Source organism: Typopeltis vanoorti, chromosome 5 (assembly GCF_054136105.1).
Source record: "Typopeltis vanoorti isolate ZY-2024b chromosome 5, IOZ_Tvanoo_1.0, whole genome shotgun sequence".
NCBI classification, from domain to species: Eukaryota; Metazoa; Arthropoda; class Arachnida; order Uropygi; family Thelyphonidae; genus Typopeltis; species Typopeltis vanoorti.
This window is the reverse complement of record NC_143553.1, coordinates 6,754,715-6,771,413: the sequence shown is the minus strand read 5'-3', so window position 1 is coordinate 6,771,413 and position 16,699 is coordinate 6,754,715. Positions and strand designations below refer to the sequence as shown.

Genomic DNA, 16,699 nt, shown 5'->3' with positions numbered 1-16,699 from the left:
CAGAACTGTTTTATCGAAGTGGATAACACGAGGAACAAGCTGGACACACACACACGTGCTCGCGCGCGTGGGTGTGCTGTAGGTGGAGATAACATCATTATTTTCCAATCCTTAAAAAAAACTAGGTCAGAAAAAGCCATTAAAACAAGAACTTTCATTTAAATCGTTTTCATTGGTATTTAACGCCAGGAATTTCCACTTTTCAGAAGCTCCTTTATATACATACCCATGAAAAACTTTCCCGTTCTCACGTGCTCGGTACTTTTCTTCGTCTACATATACGTTTATGATAATTTGTAACAAAGTATTAAAAGGAAAGCGCCGCTAAAATGTAAACAAATAGCACTTATTTTTCCTCCCCAGTGAATTACGCAAATAAACATCTAAATACCCAATTTCATCACAATCTGTCCAGTGGTAATGATTATTATATGAACATAGACGATAAAATGATTCTAATAATTGTGTGCAAAAGATATGCAGCGGAAAATCACTGCTTGGCACTTAGGAGCTTGACCTGATTCAGCGCTGAATCAGGTCAAGCTCCCATATTAATAAATAAATTCAATAAACAAAAGCCGTTCTCATTCTGAATATTCGATTTATCATATTCTGTTAAGTATAACAACCTAAAACTCGTACAGGCTCCCAAGATGCAGAAAAAAAAGAATTCTTCTGCCATCTAAGAATCCATTGTGCTCCTATCCGCTCTTCGAGTATTGAGAGGTGCCAAAAATTTTAGGCTTCGGTTACATTTTCTCGTCTGTTTAAGCGACTCTTGGGCAGAATGCTCGAAAACAGGTGCCCATAGAAAGAGTGGGCACATTTCCGAAACTTTAATGGGAGCAAATATTCGTAATAGAAGCAAGCGCTTAAGGGCAATTTAAATGACCTGTTAACGATAAGATAGAAAATTTTTTAAAAAATTAATTGATGACTGAAGCATAATTTTTTATCTTCGTGGCTGGAGAGAGAGAGAGCAGCACAGCAAAACTTTTTACAATGTAATAAATAGTAACACTTTATTAACTGGGTAACTCGTGTAGACTGAATATTAGGATTGATTTAGAATTCGTCAAAAGGTTTAAAATATTCAAGAATGAATTTTTGAATGAAATAAAAAGGAATGAAAAATCGAAGTTCAAAAATTCCGTAAACGTGTTCATGACTGTGAAGCGAGACATATCGAAGAAGGCGAAGTTCTTTGTGAGCATCTTTACCGACTTTCTTCTGTTTGTAATCTGAATTCGATGGATTATGAGGACGGTGCAATAACGGCTACAAATGGCAGGTTTTGCTGGAAACCCTCTCTCGATATCCATTTGTTATCAGCCTTCGACAGACGCACTCAATTCGTGTGACGCCAATTCTGGTCGTTACTGCACGTGTAGGAAGAGAGCGGCTCAAGTATTCCGAGAAGACGCTAACCGTTCGCCTGGGTTATCACAACCACCGCCACTCCTTTCTCGTCCTAACTTCCTGGGCGCTCGTGGTTTGGAAAAAACGATAATGAAAGGCACGTGCATTCTATGTATGTATTTCTTCTTGTTCCGCGTTTCTTTCATTTCATTTTATTTGTTTACTCTTATTTTTTTTTTCCCCCGTTACCTCGTGGTCTCTTTCCTTCTGCGTTGTTAACAGCTTCGATCGATACCGTTGCTAAGTGACTACGGTCGCACTTGAAGGCCTCTGACGTCACCTGGTGTTTGCAAACACGGTAGCAGTGACTTCTGGTAATGCCACGGCACAGTCACAAGACGGCAATAAGCATGAAATTACAGCCGTTTCTGAGTCACGTTCACATGCATGCAAATGGCTACAAATTACAAGATTGATTTAATAATACTGCGATGATAAAAGCGTTCCAAGTTGTATTTGTGATCCCATTAAAGGATTACATATTAGTTAAGGTGAGCAAGAAAAACGGTTGAGTACAAAAAGAAAAAAAATGGAAAGTTGTCTCAGGCAATAAGTGGAATTCGATCAAGCGAAAACAAACTGTTACGTGCATTAACCGTGTATCATAAACCTAATTTAAGTTCATGATTGAACCACCTGAAAAATCGCTTTATTTTCAGCCTTATTTAGTCCACCTACACAGGTGATCGGTGGGCTAAGTGACAGCTGTGGAAATTTCAGGCATAATGTCCTTAATTTCATCAACTTCCTGACAGCCGATGAGATGGCATCCTCTAAGCCAAATCGTTTTATAGGTCGAGTGATGGGATTCGCAACCAGTGACGTAGCAAAAAAAATCGAGGACTCTCCCCTCAAGCAGCACGCGAGGAGAAGCTACAGTGGTATATCTGCCTCCCCTCCCCTTTGTCATACAAACATAAGTGAGGAAGACCGATGGGTTTTATGCTTTTAATTAATTCAATAAAAAATAGAGTAGAGCGCCCTCCCTGGATGAGTCCTTGGGCTCCTTAGAGGCGTCAAGTAATAATAATTAGAAAACGTCAATACTTCGTATAATTATACTTACTATGTCTTTGCCTAAGAATTAGATAAATTAGACCAAATAATTGTATGCAATGAAAATGTTTAATCCTAAATCACTTTTTAAATAAGATTTTATTCTTTAAAATTTATTTAAAATGAAAAAAAATAAGAAAAATGTAAACTTAAAAAACATAAAGGCTCTTTAACTTAAAAGTATAAAGAGGTCTAAATGCGATGTGAAATATCGTAATAAAAACGGATTTATTATAGTGACATTTCATGCAACAATTTTTGTCACACGCTCTCCGAATTTCCGACCCTCCTAGAAGGGGGGAGGGGCTCTCACTGAGGATACTGTAGACTTTCCTCTAACACTGTTCACTGTAATTAAGATCCTACAGAAGTGACGCAGTGTACTAGTGTGGCGGAGTTGTAGCCGGAGGCGCAATTCAAATCAGATCTTAATTTTTTCATCATCTTTTCTGTTGGATCACTTTGAATATCGTCATCTCCTCTCCTCTGCGTAATTCTCTTTTCAAAGATTGCATTTGATATTTATCCGAGTGCTCATTTTCTATTCTCTCATTCTTCAATATTGACTCTACTGTTACAAAACTGAGATGCTATTCTTAGAAAAAGATACTACCTCAAGTTATGCATTCTTTTCTAAAGTATGCACTTTAGAAAAGATAAAAAACCAAACCAGAAACCTGACAAATATTAGAGCACTTTGTTAAAGGAAGAAAAAAGAAATCGTGGGTCGAAAGTAATCATTGGAATTCTCGTTTTAAACTCTTACGTAATACTCCTTGAGAATACACACCAGAAAATAAAGATGGCGCTCTAAGTGTGCAAGTGAGAGAGTCGCTGTGCTAGCAATCCAAGCCAATTCTTTGCATCTTCTTAATATGATCTGAGCATCTCTACTAGAAGCATAAGTTTATTATTCTGCTAATATAATAATAACAGAGAGTGTCGTGCAACTGCTCAATAAAGATTTTCTTTTCCACAAAAAATATGAAGTGAGTTTACAGCTAAATATTAAACGGACCAAATATAACAAAGCCTGCGAGTGGAGTAAACTGCTGGAATAGTTTTGGTGGACACGCCTGTTTTGCTTTGAGGGAGAGGAAACCCCGAGAAATCCCGCCGGCTTCGTAGAAGGTTTTGATTTGTGTATAGAAGTTTCGTTTCTGTCAAAACTAACTTAAATAATAAAGCGATACTACGATGCATATCAACTCATTCTGTATATTTGATATTTATAACTATTTTTTTGGCAAGTATATTTAAATTTTTTCAATGTTTAAATGCATATAATTAATATAATTTCAGTACATATAATTAATCGTTTGTAACACGAACAATCCTCATTTTTTTGGGAGGGCATAGTATCTTCGGTTGCATCAGAAAGGCAACTTTCTTGGTGGTTCGTTTAGAAAAAAAAAAAAATTAAAATAATTTCAATTTACTTTGAAATTTTCAGCAATCAAAGTATAACCGTTAAAACTCCATAGAAAAATAAAATGCGGGGCTTCATAGATTTATTGATTTTTAATTTTCTTTATTTTTGAAGGTTAAAATGGAACACGCGTTTTCTTTACATTTCTTTTCTAGTTAAGTGTCGATTTATAATTTCACATGACATTTTACACAGCTCGGTGCGATTATTCTATATCAATAAACTGACTTTTTGTTTTCGAGTTATATTTCGCAGTCCGAACTTTGTCATATAAAAACACTGGTCTGAACGTGAACTAGAAAACATGACTTGATATTTATTTATCTTAAATTTTTAAGCCCAACTTCTCTTAAAGGAATGCTGTTTTTTAACTCGTTAAAATTTTAGCTGAAAAATGCCATCTATCAGGTGATTGCCTAACAATGAGACATTACGTTTCGCCATCATTCTCGTTACGCTTTCGACATGTCCATCGTAAATTATTACATGAGCGATGTTTCGTATGAATGTATTTCTCCATATCAGGATGGGATGCAAAAGCGCCTATTTTATGGGTTGACGACGTCTCTCCAGTCGATATGCAGTTGCATAATTATGGCCTGTTGCATCACACTTTGTACAGGTATATCGTAAATGGTTGAGTGCACGACTAACTTCTGCGCAGATTATGCGAAATTCTAGATACTACTTTATGCGTTCTCTTTCTGTTATGACGTAACCACTTGGCCAAATTCCTCTAGACGACAGATTTATTGGCATTGTTGGAATCACAATGGAAAACGGGGCAGAAATGCCGTTGCGTTAAAGATAAGACTGGGACTGCTTAAATACTTCGTAAAGTTCGTACGATAGTGTTCTGGTGGGAGGGAGTGCAAGTTTACTCTTTTGCATTTGAAGACGTTACTGGTTTTACAAATACAATTAACGTTACTCCATTTAATCAAAGTTCACCAATGGTGGACTTTGATCCCATCCCTATCATCCTCCTCTTCTCTTTCATAACTTTGCTTACGTAATTGCAAAAGAGCCGATAACGCTGCCAAATCGAAAAATCAGTGCGCCGTAAAGTTAGGGTTGAACAAAATCGAATGTAAGACGTTCGAGGAGCCCGTGAAAGGGGGAAAAGCAGAAACACGATCCTTAAATCACCTCCTTGGAAGTATCGTTTTCTGAGTGCTATGACGTTGTTTATTGGACCTTGGGCTTAGAGCGAAGCGCACCTAATCCCGGAGCTTAAAGCACATAAACAGCGGGATCATGACTGCCGTCTGAAGATGTTTGATCTGACCTCCATCGTTGCAGTTTTACGACATATTTCGCAGCTTCCCGGAGTTCGTTAATGACGTCATCACACTAATGGTGTCGCGGAAAATTCTGCACCGTCACTCATCGCTTTGTAGTTACTAAAGTGATCGTGACGGGAATTCCCAATTAATGAAAGCCTTGTTTAAATGCCCGAAATCACGTGACTCTGTCATTCAACAATTGAAACGTAGTGAAAGACATTTCGCCCCTTGCTAATCGAGTGGAAATAAGTTAGCTTTACGTATTTATTTATTTATTTATTTATAGTGTGAACAAGGCAGACCTAAGAGATGGAGACGACGGGGGAATATCTTGCATATTAACTTGAAAAACAGAGTTAGTTGCAAACACAACTGAGGCGTCATTACGAAATTCAAACGAATGCGTTGATATTATGCAAGAACAACTGCTCTGCTGGTTCCCGAATTCATGTCTTTATATGCTTATTAAGCTCCCAAAATGAAGCTTAAAAGAACTCGGCGATATGTTGTATGTTCGCTCTGTTCATACGGAGGGATGGGATTAAAAAAAAAATTCTCTCGAATACGTCATGAATGCGATAAATCCAGTGAGTCCTAATAAAGTCGTGCCAGAGACTCGAGTTTGAACTGTTCGCCCACGTCAGGTATCGTTCGCTATCGGTCTTGCGGAGCGCGCAGTTCTGAGAGACACTCGCTCACCATTCATTTGGGTGAACATTATTGTGCTGCTTTGTACTGTTCTCAATTTTAATCACACGCGCCTCAATATTTTCGATAGCAGATGGAAAATAGCTGTAACACGTCACTAAATAACAGATTTCACGTCCCTTTTGAAGACCCATTAAGCATTTTATGAATGCCAACACAATAAAATAAAATTAAGGTACACGCAGAGAAACGAATAGAAAGGATATTGATTTCTCCATCGCGACAACTTTTCCGCTCATTCTGTTTTATGTGACCTGACCAAAGCACTCCCGCCTCCGTATTTTTTAGATCTAGCAGCCTGGGAATTTTTTTTATTTTTTTATTTCTGTTATCTAAAACGTAAATTGGCACTGAAAGGAAAAGTAGGAAAAGACTTGAACGTCATATTTAAAAAAAAAATAAATAAATAAAAACTGCACTCTGTATGCATGTACAAAACGGAGGATTTTTGCAAATATTTTCTACGAGGACGCTGGAGACGCGTATTGGCTTTCTTTTCTCCACTACTGTTTTTGTCCCGTGTGAGAATGCGCAGTCAAAATCCCATAAGTTGTTGATAAAATTTAGAATTTACGGTCGAGCTCTCGCTCACTCACGAATTATTCAGTTGTTTACCCGCCTTTTCCAGCCACGAGTCGAAAACACGCTGACGAAACGAAAGAAAGAAGCGAGCTGAATGCAATGTCCCCACACCTGCTAAATCCACCTCTTCTTTCGGTTTTTACGCAAAACATCCATCAAACGTCTTCCTTTTAACGAATATTAAGAAATCTGAAAAGCCGTGGGACGACCAATTAGTACACATTTCTGATGAAACACGGCGGCAGTTTCAGGGAATTTCCTTTCCGCGTTTTTCTTTTCCAAGAAGGAAGATTTTAATCCTCTAATGAGCTGACAGATCCCTTAATATAAAGTGACACCTTTCTAATATTGCAGAGAGATTTCTTCAGTTCGCAACACGCGTAATAATTTCGATAAGTTGTCAAGATTTAGAACGAGGCTGGGATGTCTTTTATCGCGGAAGCAATGCTGTGTGATTAAGAAACAGCAAAAGAAAATGTCATCACTTCATTGCAGCTGTTTTCTTAAAACTCACGAAGCAGTTTAAGAGTTTTGAAGAAGGCCTTGAAAGATTTTGAAGAAAGATGAAGTTGGGGGAAGGAGAAGAAAGGGCAACACTGTTCAGAAGATGTTGCTTAAACAGGGAAAGAAATGAGATTCAACTGAGGAATATTTACGAGACGTTCAAAATAAAAGACGAAACGAATGCTTTCTTATTCAGGTGGCACACACAAAGTTTATAATAAGAGGAGCCTTTTGTGTCCAAGTTAGTTTAAAAAAAAATGTAGGTTTTACAGTAGAAAATATTTACCTACATTAAGAATTCAAGAAAATTATCTTGAATTCTTAATGTAGCACAGGGTGAACTTACAAGCGTCCGGTCATAAAGAAACTAAAAGCTAATATCGTGTAATTAATGATAGTCGCTGATGATAAAATACATTTATATTATTCAAACTTAAACCTAAAACTTCCCCGCTTATTAAAATAGGTGATATTGTCCGGTATCTTTAAGGGTTTCTTGATTTAATTATGCATTGAAATATGAATATTTTTGCTCGAAATATGTCCATAGTTTGTAGTCTTTTGGTTTTATATTCTTCATTGATAAGAACCGCTTAGCAAACGGATGTGAATTGAAACCTGGGTTTTTCAAAAACTGATTAAATAACGTGCGACTTTTTATTTTAATCTGCAGTTTCTACTTGAATAATCTGAGAAAAAAAATGCATACAGTAATGCTTCGACATGGTTCAAGGAAAGCATAAAAGAAACACGCGTGTAACTTCTCAATATTGTTATTACACAATTTGACTTATTAAATGCACTGAAAGTATGACAAAACGATTCGAGCTAAACAAAATGATACGTTGCAAATGACGACAAATACTGTGCTGTACATGAGACATGCACGAATCCAAATTCAGATGCTGTGATGATGGATGATTAGTGTACAAGAATTCTATTGCGCAATACGACTTTTTACGATTGTCTGCGATCATTCCACACTTGCTTTTTCAGTAAACGTTAAGGTCGGTTCCTCCGCCCCTTCCAATAAGCTAAACATTGGAAAGTCCTTAAGGAAAAATTGTCATTGTGAGATGTTATTTTGCACACTTCGCATTACATTGTATTTTGTGTACTTCATTGTGTTCTATTAGGCTTGAAGATGGGAAGTTAGAAAAAAATTAAGTTTCTCATTATAAACAAAAACGTGTAGACCTTATGACAGACGGTTTTGTCATGGAACTTGCTGTTGTGTTTACTTGCCCCTTCCTCTTTTAATTGAGAATAGACTGAAATAGCTTCCGAGTTCTTACGATATGCAGAAACCTTGTTTTTGATAGTGATTCCGCTGGCATGAAGCCGTCAACATTTCCCCCAGATACGGATATAAGTGTACTATTGGAATTGCTCTGTCGGGCCATTTCAGTTTATTTTTATTTTTTTCCCTTCTCAGAGATGTTTTGTCAGCAGTTATAAAAATGGGCACGACATGCACACTACGTTGAGATATCCGTGAGAGCCCATCGGATTATCTAAGGATGTTGCATCGAAACACTGGTTGCAGGGTTACTTCGAAGGAAACGCCTGCTGCGTGGTTTCGAGTTAATACATCAGGAGGAATGGAAAGGAATCCCACCTGTTTTGTGATTACAGATTATGAAAGAGTCTACTTGAAACCAACCAGAAAGAATGCATCGCTTAAAAATGTACCGATGTAAAGAAGAGCTGCTAACTAAAAAAAGGAGCACAAATATGCATCCGAGATGGTCGTCCACTGTACTTTATACCGGTTGGATTATGTCTTCTAGGGAAACTTCTTTCTGGCTAAGATAAATAGAAACGAGCATGGTTGTTTAGTCATTAGAACTTAAGATATCCTGCTGAAAGACAGTGCGCAAATCATTCTTCGAGGAAATGGGGACGCATGAGCACCCACTTTGACTGCCTCAGAAAGTGATTTATACCATCGCAGTATCTTCACTTGGTTTCGTTAAAATAAATATTTTAATTACGTTATCTTCGTGTTAAAATACTAATCTTGAATTCGATTTCATAAATATAGTAGCGCATATACGCAATTATAATTTTCATCTCTAAATTCATGGTTGATAGAGGCAAATGTATTTTGAACACGTCATGAAATTTTACCAAATTGGTTTTCCTGCATGAGTGAGAGTTCCGAAAAAAATGAATAGCAACACGGTCGATTTTATTTATTATTTTCATATACTCTAAGTATTGTTTGTATTTCTTCAATGTAATCAAGTAGCATCTGAAGAACCGTTTCCTGATAACAGGAAAATTTCGTCCTCAAAGAACCAAATGTAGAGTGTCTGTGCTGAAAACATCTTTACGGACAGTTTTTCAGTTGAATGAAATTAATCAGAATCATAAGGATGTTTGTGAAGAGGTGGAAAGTTTTTCCTACTCCCACCAGTTTGAAAATGACTTTGAAGTGATCGCAACATTGATATGACCTCATCGGTCATAACATGAAGGGTCTAAGAAATTGCCACATATGGGATAAAGTCAAGATGGTTAATACGAGGGTGGTCTGAAAAGTTCTCGGCCTAAGAATGAAAAAACGAATTTATAATTTCAAAATTATTTTTATTTTTTAACATAATCTCCCATAAGACTTATGGGAGATTATGTTTATTATATTTCAACATAATCTCCCATACGTTTATTCAAGCGATGCTCCAGCGCCATTATCCCGTCCCTGTAGTGGTTCTCAGTAAGATCTGCAAAATACCACTCTACTGCTGCAATACCCTTGATTCGAGGACAAACGCTGACCAGCGAGGAAGAGTTTTAGTTTTGGGAAGAGACAGAAGTCAGAGGGAGCCAAATCTCGGGATTAGGGTGGATGTTCCAACAATTCAAAGTGCAGATCCCTTAATTTTCCCATTGCCAAAACACCTTTGCAGGCAGGCGTATTGTCCTGATGAAAAATGGTTTTTTTTTTCTTCTGCAAACCGGGTCTTTTCTCACGAATTTTTTTGTCTAGTCTGGTTAAAAGATCGAAATAATATTCCCGGTTATTGTTTTACCCTTTTCAAGATAGTTAATAAACAAAATGCCTTTAGCATCCCAAAACACCGATGCCATGACCTCGTCTTCTTTGGCGCTGAACAACCGGCTTCTGTCCACTGTGTTGACTGCTGTTTGGATTCTGGTTTGTAATGATGAATCCAAATGTCATCCATAATAATAAATAGACGCAGAAAATCAGTTTTATGCTTGTTAAAATGCTCCAAGCATTGTTCAGAGATTTTCATGCGAGTCCGTTTGTGAGCAAGTGCGGCACCCATCTTGCGCAAAGCTTTTTCATTTGCAATTCTCATGCAAAATATGTCCAAACACGTTCTTTTGAAATGCCTATAGTCTCGGCAATTTCACGCACTTTGACTCGCCGATCATTTAATACCATATCGTCCACTTTCTCGATGATGTCGGCTATTGTTACACTTTTTGGACGTCCTTTGCATGGATCATCAACGCTGGTACGTCCCCGTTTAAACTCGACAGTCCATTTCTTAATTGTCGAAAACGAAGGAGAAGAGTGCCCATAAGTTTTATGAACTTCGAATGAGTTTCTTTTGGCGTTAAACCTTCTTTTACGAAGAATTTAATAACGCACGATACTCAATTTTATCCATTTCAAGGGATAACGACAACACTTTTGCTAAAACAAACAAAACAAACTAATTGATAGAATGACTTGCAATTTCACATGGATGCTTATGACAGATGTACCAACTTAGACAAAAAAAAATCGTGCACTAGTGTTGCCATATATGGTCGCGGCAGAGAATCTTTCAGACCACCCTCTAGTGTTGCAGGAACGACCAGTAATACTGTAACCAAGAATTCTTCTTCTTCTTTGGTTTACTTGTAAGAAGAAAATGTCCCCACACTTTTAGGTCGCCACTCACAGGGTTTGGTTTTTCGTCTACCCGATTTTGTGTAGTAGCCGTGCAGTCTAAACAAACGCTGTGCCCTCGGAGTTGCATTTATTTCTCAGATAGAATTTAAATAATTAAATCAAATAAATGGTTTTATACTGCCAAAAACTCATGCCAAACAGAGATATTGGAGATTGAATACGTTCAGTTGACAGATGTAATACACTTGCTTCACGACGGTTTCTCGGAGTGGCCTCCGTATGGCAACTTCAAGAAGAGTAGTACATTGAACCCTTCGATTGGAAAAGATTTGAGTTCGATTCTCGTCGTGACGACAGAAATCTTTATATGGGCTTTTTCAATTGCAGGTGAATTAGCCGATCTCATACGGTGGTAGCATGGTTTTTCATCCCGCGTGTAGGCTGATCGGCCATGAGCACACACTCAATTTTCGAACAAAAATATTGTTTTTGGTAGTAGGCAGTAGATGGCGTTGAAGGTAGCAATTGTTGGAGAATTTAGTAGTAGGGTCGACTGGGAGATGTGAGTAGTGAAATAGTGCCCTCCCACGATCAGTCTGTAGACTCGTCGGATTGTCACGAAATAATAAACAGCCTAAAAATAACCCAAATTGGTTTGTTTCTCGAAGACCCTTCATGTTAAACAAATGAGTGACACCATCAAGCAAACTGAACTGAATCCGCAAAGGATTTCTGTTCCTATTTGCAAGTCAATCAAGATCACGGGTTATTTAATGCTACAATACATATAATAACCGATATCGACTGTTCCTCTCACTGTTCCAAACAGACTGCATCACAATGATCTACCCTCGGTGAAAAACCGCGGACCGCACATGTGATTGGGGAATGTTACGCTTTTGCACATAATATTGCGCTATACCTATTAATCTTTTGATACATTCCATACCTCGTCCGGACTCAGTTAACGAGCTTTCACCATTTATATGGTTTCTAATAAGAAGGGGGAAAAAGCTGCATTTTCCGTTCCTCGTTTGCCGAGCGACTCTAATCGTGTGATCTGCAAACGAAATTTCATTTCCTCATTACGAACGTGTGTAAACCATCTAAACTCTTCATCTTTTCATTACATTTACAAATGTCTGCGCAACGTGATTATGCTCCATATCACCGATGCCACCTACACGCCACACACTTTCAAACTGTCAGTAGTAGTGATAATCTTCAAATCCTCCCTCTCCCCGTGCTGCCAGTTTTCTACCTCCATCTTCATATTTGAAAAATCATTATCCCCCGAGGTGTTAAATGCTCTTAATAACTGAAGCAAATATCAAGTTTACTTTCAAACCTACCTTTTGAGATAATCTCAGTTGTTCATTTTTCTTTTCCTTTCTCATTCATTTTCACACTTTTTGAATATCTCTTGCGATAATAACCGATAACGACAGGAAAATATGCCAATTTCGACACTGCAAAATTTCACTTAAGTGCAGTAATCTTTTATTAGGCGGTGAATTTTAGAATTGAGAAAGGAGCCTGAATCTTAATTCGATCTGATTGCGTGACGTCAAAATGCGGTTCTCCTGTTCCATGCACATCGTTCATTTGAGCTATCTGAAATAGTAGATATCGCGGTCATCGTTACCGCAATAATTACGCGATCCTCCCCCATTGAAGTGTACCCAGGCACGTGAGACAAAAACTTGCTGAGTTGTCGTTAAGCAGTCCTAAATTGTGATCCTCTTGTCTTTTTTTTGCGCGTAACAATAGCTTATCGTCTGCTCGTGATCCTCCCGATAAACTTTCATAATGTACACAAAGAATGCCCTTTTGTAGAGAGTACCTGGTGTCGGCCTTCTGCGATAACTGATTATTTGCCAACAGAACACTCCCTACTTCAACGGAGGTCGCTTTCGACTGTTGCACGTCTCCTGTGCAATACCCCTTGTGACGAAATCTTTTTTTTTTTCTTTTGTTAGTATTCTACTTTGAGGACATCAAGTGGTGTATCAACACACTGCATTCCTTAAAAGTGTCTCGGAGGGTTACGAGTCGTCTCGAGAGAGGATGTGAAACTAGGTGGAGTGTGCTAATCTGTTGGCTTTGTATTTGTTCCGCTTGGTGGAAACCGTTAGTTGCGATAATCATTGCAATGCCACTCCCCAAAATAAGTAATAATTCACTGTTCACGACATCGAGAAAAAAGTAGTAAATAAATAAATAAAAAGTTAGAGATTCGATGATATCCTCTAAAAGAGTAGTGCTGGAGTATTTAAATATAAAATGATTGTTTGAAATTTCAACATTTTGATAAAATGTGTGTAGAGAGAGAGAGACTATGATATCAACTAATAATGATTATACTTAGCGTCCCTGTGTATAATAGCTGTACGTGGCAGTATATCATGGTCATGTCATTTTATTGCCCTTGTTTAGTGACTCCGTTCGGAATATTACCGAGGAATACTCACAAGTTCCTTTCTCTAATGCGGAAGGACTCGCATCGTATTGAACTCCCTGCTCGGTACACAAGCGTTAATAGTCCATTTGGCCTAACAGACAACTTGCAATCACACGACCACTGCGCACAGCCACGAAGTGAAAAGTGAACAAAACTCCTACATCTCGGTAACTGACACTGATCGTATCTGAGTCTTTACACAAGGGGGGGGGGGGGGGTAGGAGTTCGTCAACATTCGGAAATATCGGCGTGAACGTGACAGACGCTGTGTGAATTCTAGTCAGACCACTTAGGGGAAAATGTTCAAAGTTGAACCACGCGTGTCACTTCGTTCTAGTGGTAGAAAGAAGAGAGAGAGTAGTCGTGATCCCTAATCGTAGCGGAAGCGTTTGCACCACCCTTCCTACGGTATTGATTTCTATGAATTTGGACGCAGGAGAAGCGCAATCAATGGTAGCAAACTTCCTGGGGGGAACCAAGGTGTGTGGCGAGCAATAGAAATGGACACTTGCTGTGTAGCGTCTTATCAAATGGCGAAGTCTTTCGCCACTTCATTGCTGCTGGTGACATGTCGCGGCGTTACTATTTCAGCGCAAGAAAAACAAAAGAAATCAACGTGCAATGAAAACAGTCCTAAGAAATCGGCGAAATTTTCTGCGCATTTCGATGCTTGCTGGAATGAGTTGTTTATATCTTAAAATCTTTCTCACCTACTTAAGGTAGATTTTGAATTACTGCAACTAAAACTAGCAGTGTGTTGTCCTTTTTGTCTGTTTTAAGAGATAAATCGGAGGTTCGTGGAGGTGAACCTTGTCACCTCCGTTTGAAACCAGCTAACTCGCCTTCAGCTGAAAAGCCCTTATAAAAGTTCGTGTTCTACAGATTTGTACCCACGTTTTTCCAACTAAAAGACATCCTAAATAAAAACAGCCTTAGTGAGGGTAGTTTTTGTTATAACATAAAGTGTGTGTGGGGGGGGGGGGAGTTCTTTTCCTCTTCAACTGAAACGCTTACCGTTTGGTTCAGCGCTCCGGTCAGCAACATTTCAAAGTGCCGTCCCTTACGAAGCTGCCTCTGAGTCAGCATTTTTATAAAAATTTCTTCAATACATATCACGCGTTAGAGGACATGTCTGTCTCTTTCCTCAATGTCAAGTTTTTCCCGACTGGCCATGGTATATATATATATATGCACAGATCAAGCGAAAAGCTCGAAATTTTGAAAGCAACAAAAAGTGTGTCCCAAAAATTAAATTTGCTTCTTAAATACCATTAGAAATATGACGATAAGGAAACTGCTAAATGATAACAAGGAGTTAGCAGTATTTTTTTTCTGCTCTTTCTTCTCTTCTACACTTGCAGTTTCTTTAACCTAAACACACAATCGATAACATGTTTTTTTTTTAATTAACGTAGATATCTGTGATTAGATGTTTCTATTAATTGCAAAATTCAATTAATAACAATTAATAAAATGTCACAAATTCTGAAATGTACAGTTTTTTTTTTTTTTTTTTTTTTTTTTTTTTTTTTGTTACTTCTTCTTCGTTCAGTCTTTGCATTATTTCTCTCTGGAATACTGCGTCCATGTGAATGCCTTAAATGTCAGACCTGCGAATATTCAAAATGCAACATTCCACTTTCAACCTGACTTCATGTGTGGCTAAAACGATGTATTTACATAAGCACAAAAGAAAATTACAATTTGGAAGTAAATGGGAAATCTTATTTTAGCTTCTTTTTGAGCTGGCGTATTTCTTAGCTAGTTAGCTAATATGAGACAACGCAATTCGCTTACCGAGAAGAAAAAAGAAGGCAGAGCAGATAAAGAACAGATGAAAGTGTTGTTTTGTTCTGCGTATAAAACACTTAAGGTGTCTCTTCGCTTGCTTGTGCAATTCTACGTACAAAACCTGCGAGGTACATTCCTTAACAAAGAATCATTACCCTGTACGGTGAGGCCGGTTAAATGAGCCGGTTAAACGATGCCAGGCTAGTGGCATTACTGGAGGATATGACAAAGGCACTAATTGCCACGGAGGTCACCAACGATACCCTTTCTGTGGCGGAAACCGATGACCTCTACGTTCACATGTATTGTTCACTGCTGGCTATCTGGTGCTTACACGTCCTTTGAAAATTAAACGCGCTTGGCAACAAAATAGTTCGTTACTTCCTTGGACACATTTGTCAGAGACGTTTCCGGCGAAATGTTTGTCTCTTAATTAGTCACCAAGCTATCAATGGCATTGTAGTCCTTCTTCACCCGATTAAACAATTATAATCACCCGTGCAATCTACAGCCCGAGGTCTTCGTCCTGACACCTTCATAATTATAACTTCAGAAACAGAACAATTTATGTACTATTACTTGGTACATCGATCATACAGTTTACAAAGAGCGATATAATTTTTTTTTTTTTAGATTATTCTTCAGACAAAAGCCCCATTGCATCTTCTTTGTGTTGTTTGTCAGTGTAAATAACATTTAGAAAGAAAAAAAGGGCGTCGTATGGAGAACGTGATAGTAGTGGTTCAGACAACAGTTATCGATGCTGAAACTGGAAAAAAAAAATTACGCAGCAATATGAGAATAAATAACGCACTCTTAACGATAAATTTATCCCTTTAATAAGTCATTATTATTGTTAGTAGTATATGTATTATGCACCAAAACTGGCGATATAGCTAACTTGTTATGCAAGTATGCATATCATCAATTATGCAACAGATGGCTGGATGAGAAGGAAACAATCCGGTGATTTTTATAATGCTACATAACATCCTTAGTGAGACTTTGAAATCATATTTATTATCAACTTCAATATTACCACTGATTCGTTCTTCAGTTTGCTTTAGTTTTTTTTTTTCCTTTTTTTTTTTTTTTTTGTCTTAAGTAAAAATATCAATTTGTAAGTTTTTTTTTTTATATATATATATATATTCATCAGTGCCCCGTGGGAGCATCTCAATTGATTGAGACACTACCTTTCTTTTCTTAAAGAGCCTCCTTCGCGTCAGGATGCACAAGAGGAACTTAAAGGATTCCCCTAAAATTTTAAACCTGAAATGTTCATCGTTCAAATCCAAAACATGATTAATTATCTCGATGATTGAGACTACCAGCTCTATTGACCTGGATCGCCAAATTTAAATTGACAGCGAAATATCCGGTATCATTTGTTATCGTAATGAACATTTTCATTATTTTTCGAGAATCCCAAATAATGTCGAGTTGAGAATCTTGAGGATGGCATATGAGCAAAGTCACATCTAAGTGATTTCTACCTACGCACGCTGTAAAAAGCGAAATGTTTGTCCTAATTTTTCTGTGGACAATAACACTAAGAGTCCCGACAAGGTCTTCAGACCATAGCATATATT

General features: G+C 37.8%; 1 protein-coding gene across 1 annotated transcript in view; it reads right to left on the bottom strand.

The window, feature by feature from the left end:
• sloth2 (ubiquinol-cytochrome c reductase complex assembly factor 6 sloth 2) overlaps nucleotides 1-12,298 on the bottom strand; it is a 369,803-nt gene extending 357,505 nt beyond the window's left edge. The window contains exon 1 of the mRNA XM_090392240.1: nucleotides 12,208-12,298. The gene's annotated coding sequence lies outside the window, so the exon portion shown is untranslated. The remainder of the gene's footprint in view (nucleotides 1-12,207) is intronic.
• Nucleotides 12,299-16,699: the final 4,401 nt, after the last annotated feature.